The sequence below is a fragment of the Eufriesea mexicana genome, unplaced genomic scaffold (genome assembly GCF_001483705.2).
Source record: "Eufriesea mexicana isolate 0111107269 unplaced genomic scaffold, ASM148370v2 scaffold3953, whole genome shotgun sequence".
NCBI classification, from domain to species: Eukaryota; Metazoa; Arthropoda; class Insecta; order Hymenoptera; family Apidae; genus Eufriesea; species Eufriesea mexicana.
In genome coordinates, this window is record NW_016911957.1 from 897,617 (window position 1) to 913,285 (window position 15,669).

Consider the following 15,669-nt stretch of genomic DNA (forward strand, 5'->3'; position numbering starts at 1 on the left):
TTATCCGCTAAGTTCCTGCGCAAAAACTGCGCAAATATGGAAAATACCGATCTATCCGATTTATCCGATCTATTTATTCGGTCGAATAAAAATTACCGAGCTAACCAGAGTATTTCTTTCCACTCCTCAGCCAAAGAACGAAAAGATATCGATTGATAGAATTCGTCAGAGACCATGGAAATCGTCATCGAGTCTCTGATTTCTTCCGAATCTAAGCTTCGTCTTTCATCGACGATGTCTCTGTCTTTTCGTAATTCTCGATGAAAAATCGTCGAGATCGTGATTTATATTAAAGGATACGTGCCAGTAATTATATTCTTCGAGTCATTTCGATAATTGATCGCACACTCTTTAATTTGTCGCAAACTCTTTCTGGTAGCTAAGGTTATCCGCTAAGTTCCTGCGCAAAAGCTGCGCAAATATGGAAAATACCGATCTATCCGATCTATTTATTCGGTGGAATAAAAATTACGAGGCTAACCAGAGTATTTCTCTTCATCCCTCAGATAAAGAACAAAAGGATATGAATCGATGGAATTCGTCAGAGACCACGGAAATCGTCATGGAGTCTCTGATTTCCACCAAATCCAAGCTTCGTCTTTCATCGACGACATCTTTGTCTCATCATAATTCTTGTACTCGTTTATCGTACTCTTCGACGAAAAATCGTCGCGATCGCGATTTCTATTAAAGAATACGTCCTAGTAATTGTATCCTTCGAGTCATTTCTTTGATCGCACACCCTTTATGGAATCCAACGTTGTCCGTTAAGTTTCTGTGCTTTCTGCGCAAATACATAAGTTACCGGGCTATCCGATCTATCCGATCTGCTTATTCGGTCGAATAGAAATTACCAAGCTAACCAGATTATTTCTTTCCACCCCTCAGTCAAAGGACGAAAAGACACCGGTCGATGGAATTCGTCAGGGACCACGGAAATCGTGATCGCGTCTCGAAGCATCGTGCCATCCAGATACACTTCCTACCCTTCCACCCGCCATCTTCCCTGCTCCATTTTTCTCCTGGAACGGATCGCCGGCCATTCACCGATCCCACCGCAAATCGATCGTTAATCAAACCGTAGGAGAACAAGCACGCGGGTTCCACTCGGCGTCCCACAGCTCGCGACTAGCATCGCCGTCCTCTGTCTTACTTTTTCCCTTCTTCCGCGTGCCCCCGCCATCGTGGAATTGTCGTCGCGTGCGGATTCCCTTTGGCTTTTGGGAAGGACCCTTCCGTGGAAGGCGGTCTCGAATTTCCATACACGCACCGCAGACCACCGCTGAATATACTCACTTCCGGCAATAGATTTCCTCCTGCTGTACCACCCTTCTCCCTCTCTCGCACCCCCTGCACGCCGGCCTGCACCGCGCCCCTCCCGCGTCGGAACTACAGCAGGATAGTTAGTTAGGGGTTAGAAGGGCCGGGGGTGAGCGCAGTAGCGTACACAATCGGGGCCATTGTGCGCGGTGATTTGTGGGGACGATTTTTTGACTTCCGCCCCCGGCGGGGGGTGGCGCGCGCTCTCTGCCGCTCAACCCTCGTAGCCGAGTCAGGAGATACAGCTAAATTATCGGAAGGCACCGGGTTAAAGGTCGATCGCCGATTTATTCCTCGAATGCCGGAGGGGGTGGGAAGGGGCGGGAAGGGACGGGGGTGGATCGGAGAGGAGATCGCAAGGAGGAGGTGTGGCGGGGATTCTCTCGGCGAATTTCGTTACGTTCCAACTTTTTGTTTCGACTCCGTATCGCTGCGTGCGCGGATTTTTACGAACCGACTGTGCTCCCTTTCGCGATCTCGAGTCTGCGAATGGCGATGACTGCTCGGAGGAAGAAACCTCGCTGGCTGCAGATGGATCGGGTTTGTTGCTTATCCCGTAGTTTGAGAGTTGTACGCGATTTGTGTTTACTAATAGACTTTCCGTGATGGATAAGGTTCAAGATGATAAAATTTCCGATCAATTAATTCGGGGGATGAAGCGTTTTACGCGAGGGAACTCTCGTTTCGTTGTAACTTGACGATATCGTTAACTATTGGTTCAGTCTTAGAACTGGTTCGTTTTAAGTATCTCTAATATTTGCTTTTGCAATTATTGAAAATATGTAGCTGCGTCTTGAAAATTTAACGTTTACTAGTATTCGGATATGAGCTTAATTATATTTTAATTACAGGTTACTGGATGTGTGATTGATTGAGAGGAATGGCTATAGAAGAATGAATGCGTAGAGTCTTAGAGATAGTTGTGAGAAGCGTATGTTAGAGTGAAGCCATAGAGAAACAGGAAGTATACATATAGTGAAAGCTAGAATCATTTTATAGCCTAATTATATCATTATTATTACCATAGGTCTTGCACGTGTATTTACTACCTATCCTGGTATCGCTAGTACATAGGGGTTGAAAAATGAGAATTTTAGAGGGGCAGTTTTTGCGAGGCAATTTTCTATGGGTAGGATCAATGAAAATGCATATAGCGAAGGCTCGAATCATTTTATAATTTAATTATGTCATTATTATTGCCAAAGATCTTGCGAGTGTATTTATTAGCTACCCTCGTATCGTTATCATATAAGGGTTGAAAAATTAAAAGCGAACCCCTACAAGATTTTGGGCCTCGTGCAAGATTTGCGAATTCCTACACATATTTTATTATACCAATTTTATTATTTCGATTATGCGGACACGTTATTCCAATTCTAGAAGGACAGGATCAATGAAAATGCGCATAGCGAAGGCTCGAATCATTTTATAATTTAATTATGTCATTATTATTGCCAAAGATCTTGCGAATGTATTTATTAGCTACCCTCGTATCGCTATCACATAAGGGTTGAAAAATTAAAAGCGAACCCCTACAAGATTTTGGGCCTCGTGCAGAATTTGCGAATTCCTACACATATTTTATTATACCAATTTTATTATTTCGATTATGCGGACACGTTATTCCAATTTTAGAAGAGCAGGATCAATGAAAGTGCATATAGTAAAAGCTCAAATCATTTTATAGTCTAACTATATCGCTATTATTACTAACGATCGTAGGGGTTAAAAAATTAAAAGCGACCCCCTACAGGACTTCGTGTCTGATTCAGGATTTACAAATTCCCACGCATATTTTATTATACCAATTTTATTATTTCAATTATGCGGACACGTTATTCCAATTTTAGAAGGACAGTATCAATGAAAATGCAGGTTTAACAGCCAATCATCGGACAAATTGTCAATTACAGCGCGCAGAACAGCATCGACCGGCCGAGCATTCGTTTTTGACTTGTTCAACAAAACGGGCGGAATTCTTCGCGTTCGTTCGGCGTTAATAGCGGTAATGAGACAGAATATCGCGGAATTCCGGCAGGCTGTGTCGCGCTTATTAATAGGCAGCGTTGTTTTTCGAGGTCTGCCCGAAATGTTCTCGTTCATCTCGCGGGTAATTACGCCCGGCATAACTTTAAATTTTAATCCCATTTTTGAAAGTGCTCTTTGTCTTTGCGCCGGCACATATAAGCAATATCGTAATTAAGGGAAATGAGCAGCGCGCGTCAGCATAACTCAACGTTACATGACTCTGTTCCGCGCGCGGACAAAAGCTTAATATAAATTTATATGCATTATTAACAAGGGCTCCTGTCGAGTAGCCGCTGCAAAAACACCGGTACTATCTGCAGCGTAACTATGCTAAATATTCCTTACCGTCCATAGCCGATTCGTCGAATACGGACCCGCGAATCCTCCGCCTCGTCGGCCATTTCACCCCTTTTCTCCCGGCCAGCGCGATAACTTTCCCTCTCGTTCCGCCTGCTCGTTTCTCCATTAGCGATAAGTAGTTTTCGAAATCGTTAAACGAATCGGCGGCGAAATGCCGGCTTATCCCGATACATTGAATTCGAGGAATCGTTAACGGATAGAGTAATTAACTCGTCGTTTAACGGAGAGCGCGAGTCTCGAGATCCACGTATCCGCCATGTTTTGATATACCCGATACTCGAGCTATCCGCTTTTTACGATCCTCCATCGAGTTCTATAAATTCGTAAGCCTCCGTTCGAGCTTTCGAGCTAATACGCGATATTGCGCTTCAAAGTCGCGCGATTTCCTCGAATTTGGCGCGGCGTACCCTTTGGCACGGCCTTTAATTAATTCCCGTGTATTTAATCGAATTCCAACCGCGCGACATATCGAACTCGGGACCACTTTGCCTGATTTTTCTCGTCCCGTGATCGTCTTTGATCTAATTTCCAACCAGCTATCATTGTTCCCAATCTAAATCCTATTTCCTCCACTATTTTATTCTCCTTTTTCCCCTCTTTTTATTTTTTTCCCTCCATTTTACGTTCACTCGTGTTCAGCCATCGAAACGGGAAGTGTCAGAGGAGAGCAACGTGCGATTTCCATGGAAACAGAAGCGACGACGACCAAATTGTTTTACGAGTCTGTTTTTCCTCTATGCTAATGTACGATTGCGACGATCGTGATCATTCCGTGCCCCCGCGCCGTCCCCCACGGAGTTTGCCAGCGTTTCCGCGCGTAGACCAGCGGACACTTTGAAGTTTCGAGGATAAGTTCGCGAAGGATTTAACGAGCCCTCGACCAGCCACGCGGCGTTGTTCACTCTGTGGTCGATCGTAAAAAAGAGCGGCTTCCGCCGGTACCCGCCATCTTTCCACCCTCCGCGGCGTACGAGAAGCAATTTGTATACGTTCGTCATGCGAGCCGGGGAGAGACTAATGGAAGTAGGAACCGAGGAAATTAGAGAGCGAGGCGGAATCTAGAACGGGACCAGGAGTCGATACGAATTGGGACCTCGCGTTTGTTTTATCGTCCCTTATGAATAGTCACCCTCGATGACGCGGTCGATATCTTTGACAGGATGTAATTTAATTACGAGACTGTAAATAACGGAGCTCCGCGATAACCTTGTCTTCCGCCGTTGCCATAAGTTCCCCGTCCACTTGCCAAATCGATTCACCCCGTCGGACAGGCAGTTTATTTTAAACCTGACACGCGAGCATCGAGCAAACTCCTGTCAAAGGCCTTGCCATTGGAACTTTTCAGAATTGCAGAAAAGGAATCGATCGTGTTTCCATCCCTAAATAGTTTGGCTATTTTTGTATCTCTGCTGCTTAACTTCTCCAAGATCGAATTACATAAAAATCGAATAGAGAACTCCTAACGATCCTTTGGAAAACGTAATCGTTGTCGGAGCGTTGGCGAACGGTGATCGTGGAAACGGCGCGGTGGCCATCCCCGACGGAGAGGAAAAATGAAAGCGATTGGAGGGAAACGGCGAAGAGGGAAGCGTATCTGTTCCCCGATCTCGGATTTCCTTCGCGTTTAGACCGATTTATAAGTCGACTGTCGGATCGCGTGGACACGCCTGTTTCGTGCCACGGCTCCCGATTTGCCATTCGAGCAGGGTCTCGGAGGCGACCCCTATTTATTCAAGAACGTTTCAACACCTTCCAGCTACTTAAGAGACTCCGAGAAGTCGACGTGGATCCCGAGGGGGCAGGATCGACCCGGTGGATAGAAATAAATTCTCGATGGCGAAATTGCCAGGTAAATTCGGCTTCGAGCAAAAGGGTGTCTTCTTTCTTCGGGTACTCTCGCTGCTGCTGGTTGCAGCGCTCGCTCGCAACGCGAGAACCTTACCAACGTCGCGTATAATAAGCAGAAGGATCACGTATTCTCGCGAGCGAATTTTTCTCACGGAGCTTTATTGATCCATAAAAGGGCGCGATAAAAAATTTGCCGACACGCGGCCCGGTGTAAACAGAATTATCCGTTATGACTGCGAAACTAATAACATCTTCTCGTATATACTCGTATGCAAAGTTATTCCATCGATTACATCCGCTGCGTTTCACGGAGGAGAAGTATAAACGTTGAATTATGGCGTTTAACCCATGGTGGAATTGGGAAGTAATTTCGTTTATGTCTACCCCACCAAAATACGAGTCATGGAAAATCGCGTTGGAACTATCCATAGTGTAGAGACTTGGGTGGTGGTAAATAATACTATTTATTAGTAATAATAAGATAGAATTAACAATGCGTGGTGACGATTGAGCCTACGAATATAGATATATCAACTACAACTAAAGATTACAACTCGACTTAACAGCACAATTACAACTCAGCCCGTTACAACTAAAATACAACTAACAACTTATAACTCTTCTCTACACAACTCTCTTCTAATCACTATTCCCGAGAACCGTCCGAAAGAACTCCAAACACTGTCCGCTTCGCGCCCATGCACCCTTATTTAAAACCATACACTCTATCTTCTTTCATACCCATGCTCTCTTTCCCAATCACGCTTTTCCCATGCACTCTTTACAGTCTTGCCCTCAGCGGGTCACGTAGCCCCCAAACACTTAGACTCATTTCTAGAGACACTCTTCACTTGCAACCGATACATCCATAAACATCCCATCCACACGATCCTAGTGCAAGGTCATTCATCCTTCCACACGCACTCCAGACGATACGCTCGAGCCAAACCCAAGCTTATTATCCTGCGATACCACAATAATAATAAAAGGTGGATTAACGCGTTAAGTGCCCAGCCCGTTTTGCTTGCCGTTCCGTTCAGGCCCAGACTCAAGTGGGCCACCGACGACGGGCGAAATGTTCGTAAAATTCGGAGATACTGTACCAATTGTTATAACAGGAATTCCCAAACGTTGGATCCAAAGATGACGAAGAATTTAACACCAAAAGTTAGCACCTTTTAGTCCCAGTCTGGGCCGGTTCATGAAGACTGGCTAGGTTCGAACGGAAAGTCTAGCGCCGGTCCTTGGCACTTAACGTGTTAAGTACCCACGACATCCCTTCAAAGCTGATGATTTTCGAAGTTAATCATTCGAGAGATGGTTTCGTTGATTTTATTGCTCGCATCGTAAGATATTTCGTCATAGAAATTCGTCGTGTCCCTATTCGACCCTCTTTTAATCCTCTCTTCAAGCCCGAAGAAAGGTAACTCGGTCGAAATTCTGCTCGAAGGAATTACGAATTTAACTTGGAACGAACATACGTCGCGATTACTTTCGTTCTAAACCCAAACACTCTTGACTTCCCTTCAGGTCCGTACTCATTCTATTCCTACATAAATATACTATAAACGTTTTGCATATCGTTGAATTATTTTTCATCCTACCGATGTAATTTCGAGACGTCCCACCTGTTACTCGCAGTTACCATATCTGTGAGAAAGGCGAGTATATTTTTCCTGATCCAGGAGAACCTGACATGAAACATTAGGATACTCTCGTGTAAGAGCACGTGTATGTACTTACATGCATCGTGGCAAGAAAAGGGAATTCAAATCAAACGGTAACAACGAGCTCCCGAATTATTCCGCGTTTTTAAAGAATCGTGGCTTACGGAGCGAAAATCAGCGAGTGAACCGTAAGCGAAGCGGAAAGCAGGAAAAAATGTAAAATCTAAAAGTGCCACAGTGACCGCGGAAAGTACCAGCGAAATTCCTCTGATAGGAAGCTTAGAAGCGCGGGGAAAAGGGGGAGCGAGGGAGGAACGAAAAACCGACAAGCGAAAAATCAAAAAGGAAAGGGGGCAGAGAGAGAGGGAGAAGAGCGAGAAGGGGTGGAAAAGGGGGAGACACGCGGGAAAATAAAAATGATTACGTAGCCGCGGCGATGGACGTACGTGCGCTGCGTGACACCGGGATGGTGTGCACGCGCGTGTACGCGTCCGGCGTTTATGCTCGTCCGTACGGATATTGGCCGGCGTCGGCGTCGGCGAAATGTCCGCGAGACCGGGCGGGGGTCGGTGTCGCGGGGGCGTACGCCGGGGCCGCCGTTACCGCGATGTTTTGTAATTTAAATTAATTGAAAAATATGCACTGTGTGTGTTGTCCGATCGCGCTCGTGTCGCCGGCCCGAAACGGGGAATGAGACCCGGCAGCGGGAAAAAAAGAGCGAGACCGCGCGACGAGGAGCGAGTACTCGCGGTACAGGCCGGGTACAGGCCGGGTACAGGCCGTGGGGGTGTGCGTGCGTGTGTGCAGGGAGGAACGACGGAGAAACGCGGCCAATGCTTCGACCTGCATCGCGGAATCGAGAGGCGTGCAGGTACATCGCGTGGCCAATCATTCGCGCCAGCCGGCCAATAACTTATTGGTTTTTCACGTACGATTTGATTCATTATCATTCCGTTATTTATATTTGCCCGGCCTGCTGCGGATTTCGCGGATTTCGCGGATTTTGTCACGGGGTGGGCGCGTCGCGAGCCGGGGTGGCGTTTCGAAGAGGGAAAAAAAGGGAGGAAAAACGGGACGCGTACACACCGGGAGGGGGTAGAAAGGGGGCGTCACGCCACGCAAACGTGCACGCCGATGGCTCCACGATGTTTTCGCGGGTGAACTTGTGACCGTGATTGGGGTAGTTTTTCGAGCTGGGCCGAGGTTGAAGTTGGTGGCCAAGTGTCTTTGAGAGATCGTTTCTCGAAGCTTTTACTAGCCTCTTAGGCACGGCTGAATTATGCGCGGGGCTATTTATCTGTATATTAAAGTTCAACTCGAATTGCGCGTAAATGATACGCCACTGCGTACCTGACACTGGCGTATCAAGAACGAAGCCCGTATATTCTGTGTATACATTGTTAACGCTGTTATGAAACTTTAGGAAAGCAGGAATAGTGTGAAACAAAACATATGAAAATGATCGTTTAACACTAGGTTTACGGACGCTATCTGTATGTATACATTGTTAACGCTGTTATGAAACTTTAGGAAAGCAAGAATAGTGTGAAACAAAACATATGAAAATGATCGTTTAACACTAGGTTTACGGACGCTATCTGTATACCTATTTCTAAGGACACCTGTCAAATTGACAGGTAAAGGAAACCACGTGCCTTTTTTTTTAACGATTAGTTTAATTTAAAAACAATTATATATCATATTAACATTCTTAATATAAGTTAACTCAATTTGTTACCATCGTATAATTGGAGCAACCTTTCCGTCAAATTCATGGGTTCCGTAAATCTAGTGTTAATTTAAACGCTGAGCGATTGTAGTTTTTCGAGGTGGGCCGAGATTAGTCTCTGGGAGATCGTTTCTCGAAGCTTTTACTAGTCTCTTAGGCACGGCTGAATTATGCGCGGGGCTATTTATCTGTATATTAAAGTTCAACGCGAAATGCGCGTAAATGATACGCCACTGCGTACCTGACACTGGCGTATCAAGAACGAAGACCGTATATTCTGCCTATACATTGTTAACGCTGTTATGAAACTTTGGGAAGGCAAGAAAAGTGTGAAACAAGACATACGAAAACGATCGTTTAATTTAAATTGTGAGTGATTGAGCTACTATAGTAAAACACTATAATGGCGCGTCGTTCGGAAAAATGACATCCGCGAAAGACACTATAATGCCGCATCTTGCCTAAGAGGCTAATCACGGAGATTACTTGGGGTAAGTGTCTATGATTTTCCCAATCTTCGCTATACCATTATTAATATTGTACAGGTCGCGTTTAGAATTCTTCTACGAGTTTGATCGCTAGATTGCCGAAAATTTCCAATGAATATGTCGTTCGATTACTGTTCAACCCTATTGAACATTGACAACTCTACTCTCTGAACTTCGGTGGGAGACGCCCCTTTTTATAGTAAACTAAAGACAGTCATCCATCGTGTATATATGGCGTCTCGTGGCCGGTGACTATAGTCACCCTTTAGTAGCGAAAGGGTCAAGTCAAAAATTGCGACACTAAAGTTCAGATCGGCACCAACGCGTTTCGTTTCTAATCCAACTATAAACAAGCCTGTCCACGTTGCACGTTGCGTCGTTTGTTTAAACGCACTCGCATTAGGAAACAAAGTGCCATTTTCATTTACCAGGTAATCGACTGCGCGTACATTGCGCACATGGCAACGGAGCTCGTGCATTTTCCTCATTGTTGGACACCCTATGCTAGAAAGACGTAAGTCACGCTCTCGAACCGAAAGTTACTAGCGTATGCGCGAGATTTTTTCGATAAACGAGCATGCGAAGTTTCGTTATTCCGTTGCTCGCCGACTGAATTTCACCGGCCATAAACACTCTCGGTATTCGAAATAGTGGCCAACGGTGGACTGGAAAGAGCATTAAACAGCGTGTTTGTTGGCCTGTACTTTTTACTTGGCCAAGTTCTCGAGTTACGCTTGTTGTTTCGTCTAAGACTTCCGAGACCCCTTATAAATATTCATCGGTTCGCTTTCAAGCGGCAATTGTTTCCAGCGTACATAATTTCGCGATTTGTGGACAGGGTCGAATTACTGAAAGGGGCCCACTGTTGCTCCGGCTCGCGCACTCTTGATAATGGACCCATTCACCGCTGGACCCCCCACACGGTCCCCTTTACCCTTACTATTTAGTATTCTTTTACGCGATCTGACACGTTAAAATTCGACGACCTTGTTTCTGTTATTTCGCTATATTTTTATTTTATTATTATTATTATTATTATTATTATTATTACTATTATCACACACAGTCCCCTATACCACTTAGTATTCTTTTATGCGATCTGACACGTTAAAATTCGACGACCTTGTTTCTATTATTTCGCTGTATTTTTATTTTATTATTATTATTATTATTATTATTATTATCGTACACAGTCCCCTATACCACTTAGTATAGTCATCCATCGTTAGTCATCGAACGAAACTTCTTTAAATAGCGTGTCGCGTGAAACGTGTTGTCTCCATTTCCTTTCGAGCGAACGAGTCACGGGACAGGGTATCGGAAAATTGTTTCGCAAAAACTGGATAAATTTTTCCTTTTTTCCTGCTCGATAAGAGTGGCAGAAGCAGGGGTAAAATATCGTTGGAGCATATCGAACGAAACGATGGAACGACAGGGTAGACAGAAATCTGCGATGTCGCTCTAAATCTTCACCGACTAGCCACGGTTCCGCGTTATTATTCATCGCGGTCTGTTTGCCCAGCGAAAACATTTATCGAAGTTCGTGCATAAATTAATTACGGTATTTTAGTACAAGTGATGTTCTCAAACATCGTCGAACGATGCATTAATATAACTCATTTATATATGTTTTTAATGCGCGTTAATGAGCTATAAGTACGTTAAATATTTGAGAGAAAATTAGAATTAATAATTAACGCTTCGCTGCCGTTTAATATGTTGATTATCGGCTGCATTTGTGCTCTCTGTCGCTGTTTCCGGTCGTTGGACATTATCAGCTTGTTGCCGATTATTTCAAGCACTTCCGTGTCTTCCTCCGATCCCATTGCAAACACGTCTGATATCGATTTAATTAAAACGTCGCTCTTAGTAATTATCACCGGGGAAAAAGTGGACGCTTCCACTCGATTAACTCTTTGCCCGGAAACTGTTCGGTTCCTTTGAACCCGTGGCCCGAACTAAAGACCGTTTCGAAGCTTATGCACACCGCGTTTGTAAAACATCAAAACGTTTTCCACCCTGCCCGGCCTGCCTGTCGATTTATTTTTTTCAATCGCAACACCCGCGCGATCGGCGTCTCTCCAAGTGATCGCTGACATCTATCAGAGCGCCGGGAAAAAAGAGATAACCGACTTGCGCGGGGGAAAAAAATACGGAAAAATGCGGCGATTTTTCAGCACGGGTTTCGATATTTGCGTATCAATTTTTTCGAAACTACCGGCGAGATCGGTGTGCCTTTGGGATTACTTCGAAACTCGCGATTACGTTTCGAAACAGCCGCGAAAGAGGGTGGGCGAGTGGGAGATAGAGGAGGGTGATTATTCCCCGATCTCTTGGCTGAATTTCTCGCGCACGCGGGGAACAACGAGGAAAACGATGGAAAGACTTAGAGGAAGGAGGAGAAAAATGAAAGCCACGGAGTCCATCGTGGGTAATTCGAAGTCTGGGCCGTGAGCGGAGCAAAAGGGTTTCGATCCGGCGCTTCGTAAAACGCGGCTGAAACTTGCCCGGAAACTCTCTCGTCGCCGTTTCGACGGGGCTCGTACGTCGAGTTTACAGTCCCTTCTGGCCGTAAAGTAAGCCGTGGGACGCCCAGGTATCGTGGCGTCGCGTCGGCTTCATCCGTGCCCGGTCGGGAGGGAAAGGAGGAAGGAAAGGGCGAAGGAGGAGGGTGGAAAAAAGAGGAAAAATTGTGTATTTATACGCGAGCACGGGACAGAAAGTCGGCCGGCCGATATTTCGCCTCGGTATACAGTTTGCACGTAGACAATTCCGTGGAGAAGTCTCGCCAAGACGCAGCGAGGCCGCGCTCCTTTCCAGGACCAAGCCCTTTTTAATCATTCACGAGGGCCTGACGGCGGCCCTGCCTTTAAACGATCCAACTGAAATTCGTCCGGACGTCCAACGTCCGAATTTAAATCCTCTCAAATATTGAACGTGCATCCGGCTTGCTCGCGTGTCTCTGCGCACATGCACGTCCGCTCGGGACACGCGTGTGTTCGGCCACCTGACTTCTTCTTTCCTCCGCGTCCCCGTCGGCTCCGCTTCGTACGCGTCTGCACGAGGCTACCGGCAGCAGCGGGACGAGCTGTTAAACCCACTCGACTAGGAGGAACGGTTTGTATCTGGTCGACGAGCCGAGTCCGAAAAGCGGATATAATAACGTAGGAATTATTCGAGTAGACTGGGGGTGGAAGCGACGGCGAACAGGGGGTTGGAAAATTTAAATATATATATATATATACATATATATTTCGTCGCGATTGCAGAGTGGAGATCGAGGATGGAACACGGCCCGGAACGTTTTTGTTCGAGTAGGGATTAAAGATCGCGTACCCGGAGGAAAATACGCTGGACATCGTGCTCGTGTTTTTGATCCGTACCATCCACGGACCACGTCGAACTGATCCTCGTCCCAGCCAAATAATTATGCTCCCTCTCTATCGGTTTACTGGGCCTTTTGCTCGTTCCCCCTGTCCCCCTTGTTGCTCGCTGCGTTTCTACCCTTTTCTCGGATACGATTTTTGGATATTTTATTTCCGCTAGGGTACTCGGAACGCCGAGTAATGGAAGCTAACTCGAATGGCACGGCACTTTTTAATCTCCCCCGTGAAATATGCGCTCATTGAGAATGCTTTCGCGATCGTGAAACAAACCCTTCCGCATTAACCCATTATGCCGGCGATTTCTTTCGATCGCGTTTCTCGAACCGCTGGGTCGGACGTGTTTCTTGCATATCGCGTACTCCGCGATGCTTTTGACGAGGATAAGTTATGGAAAATTTCGGCGACCTTTCTTTTCCTGTAATTTAATTCGAAAAAATCAGCGGTTCAAAGATCCAAGTGGCAAAAATAATTCCAGGCAATAAAATCGTGGAGTGTCGGTGATTTAAATCGTGCCCAACGATCAACCCAATCACCCTAAAATCACCCCGCGTTTAACCTCCCGACAGATCCGCTTTCCCGAACGCAAAGTCGCTATCCTACCGATCGAATAATTTTTTACGAGTCTCCAATCAAAAATCCTCCCCTTTACGAGGCGCCAGTCACCAACAAGCCTCGAGTCCGCAAGGATTAAACAATTTTTCTGTCCACCCCTGTCCTAAACCCCGTGGACGAATTCCGAGTGGACGTTTCTCGCGGTTGTAAAAATCGCGGTGGAGCGGGTATACGCGCACGGGACACCCGGTATAAGCCCGAGGAGGACGCGGCCGTCGCGTTCGTTACGCGGTTCATAATAGCGAGCGTGATGTGGCATCGCGCGGACGTCCGAGCAATAACTCGGCCGGCTCTTAATTACTTTAATTAATTAGGAAACGCGGCTTCGTGGAAGTCCGATCTTATGGCCGCTGCTGCAGCCACACGAGATGCTCTCCTTGCGTGTGTGCGCGCGTGTCCGTGCGTTCTCGCGTCTACGAGGCCGTGCACGCTCGCGTGCGCGTGTCCGTCTGCCTGCGAGCGCGAAACAGCTCGCGAATAACTGTCGGGCGAGAACGCGCCGCACGAACCACCCTCGGAATGTCTTCGTTAATAATTTCCGGCCGAACGATTGTGCAACCGGTCCACGCGGATGTAAAATTGATATTTTTACCTCGAAGAGGAACTACCTGTTCCTGCGAGACGTCTCGCGCGTTTGGATAGACGTCGCCTATCGATTCCGACGCCGTAGAAATGGAAATTGCGACATGGATTAACGACGAGCACCCGTGATGATCCACGCATGGACACGTTCCTGTTGCGCGTGACGCGTCTATGAACGCCAGTTTCGCGATCTCGGGACCTGGAAAGGGAAATCGTAATATTTCCAGACGATTGTCAAGAAATGCAGCGTCTCCGTTCCAAGGTCATCCTGCACCCTCGCGTTCCGTCATCGAGTTGTCGAATGTCTCGTTGCCTCGCGATCTACGAAGAGAGGAAGACGAGCAGAGACATCGGTGATCGGGGTGTCGGACGGTGAAGAGGGAAGAGCAGTGGCCCAGGCGCAATTGAATTAACCTTAAAAGAAATACGCGCGCCTTGGCAGAGGGTAGGGGCAAGGAATTTTATCACGGACGAAAATACTCCGTAGGAGAAAATCCCGGTGCCGAGGTTACGTTAGGTTAATGCTTGCCCGTGAGGAGGAACGAGGCGAAAGGGCACGAGAGTTAACAGAGTCGTTTCTGTAATTGTGTGGTGGCACACACGGAGGAACAAGGAAGAACCATGGAAACTTCAGCGGCCTGGCTAGGGTGGCAAGCACGAAGAAGGGACATACGCCTCCGTGAATCTCAGTCTGTCTCCTTCCGCGAGGAGGATGAAACGCGGTGGTGGAAAGGAGCGCGAAAAGCACCGGAGGAGGACGGGGAAGGACTATTCGGGTTGGAAGAGGACGGTGAACAGGAACGACGGCGACGCAGCCGCCTCCGACGACGACGACGACGGCGACGACGACGACGGCAAGCTGGAAGGACGAAGAAAGGGAATGGGACAAAGAGAGGCTAATGTCGCGGGAGAAAGAGGGAGAAAAGGTGGATGGAACGGAAAGGTGGGAAGGTGTAGGTGTAGCGGAGAACAGGGACGAGGAAGAAGGACGGCGAGTGGAACGACTCGATGGCATCCCAATAAGAGCAAAATCGCGGGAACATTATACCGGCAGTGTTGGTATTGCAAGGTCTTAAACGACGGTTGGCGAGAGGAAAATGTTAGGACTCGGATGGAAATATTTCGAGGCTTCGATCCGTGTCCGCGGTATGACGGCTGTGGTCTCGCGATGCTCGTTTGCCGTCTCGCGACGACCGTGGCTGGCAAGCGTGGAGGACCCCTATTGTTCGAGGATCGTTTCGGTACGCGACGTATCGCGAATCGAGTCGAACGGGAATCGTGGCTTTCGCTGTTAACGAAGTGTCAACGGTTAATGATATCGTGGAATCGCGCAACCTTGCAGGGAACTATTGGCGAACGCGGCGAAATTAATTGGTTCACCCCATCCCCCGCGCGCGCTCCCGCCGCCCCTTTCTGTCCTCCGTGCTCCACCTTGTTGGCCCGGTTCAACGGAAGACCGTTCTTCGATGAAATTATTTAATTAGAAATTGACTTCGATTAAACGAACAGGAATCACGGGGACGAGAGTTTAATACACGGATACCGCGGCGGACGACTAACGCAATAGCGGCACCGAGGCAGCAATAATTCTGATATAATATCGTTACGTTTACGGAGGAGGGTAATGCTGTTCCAATTTCTTGTAATAT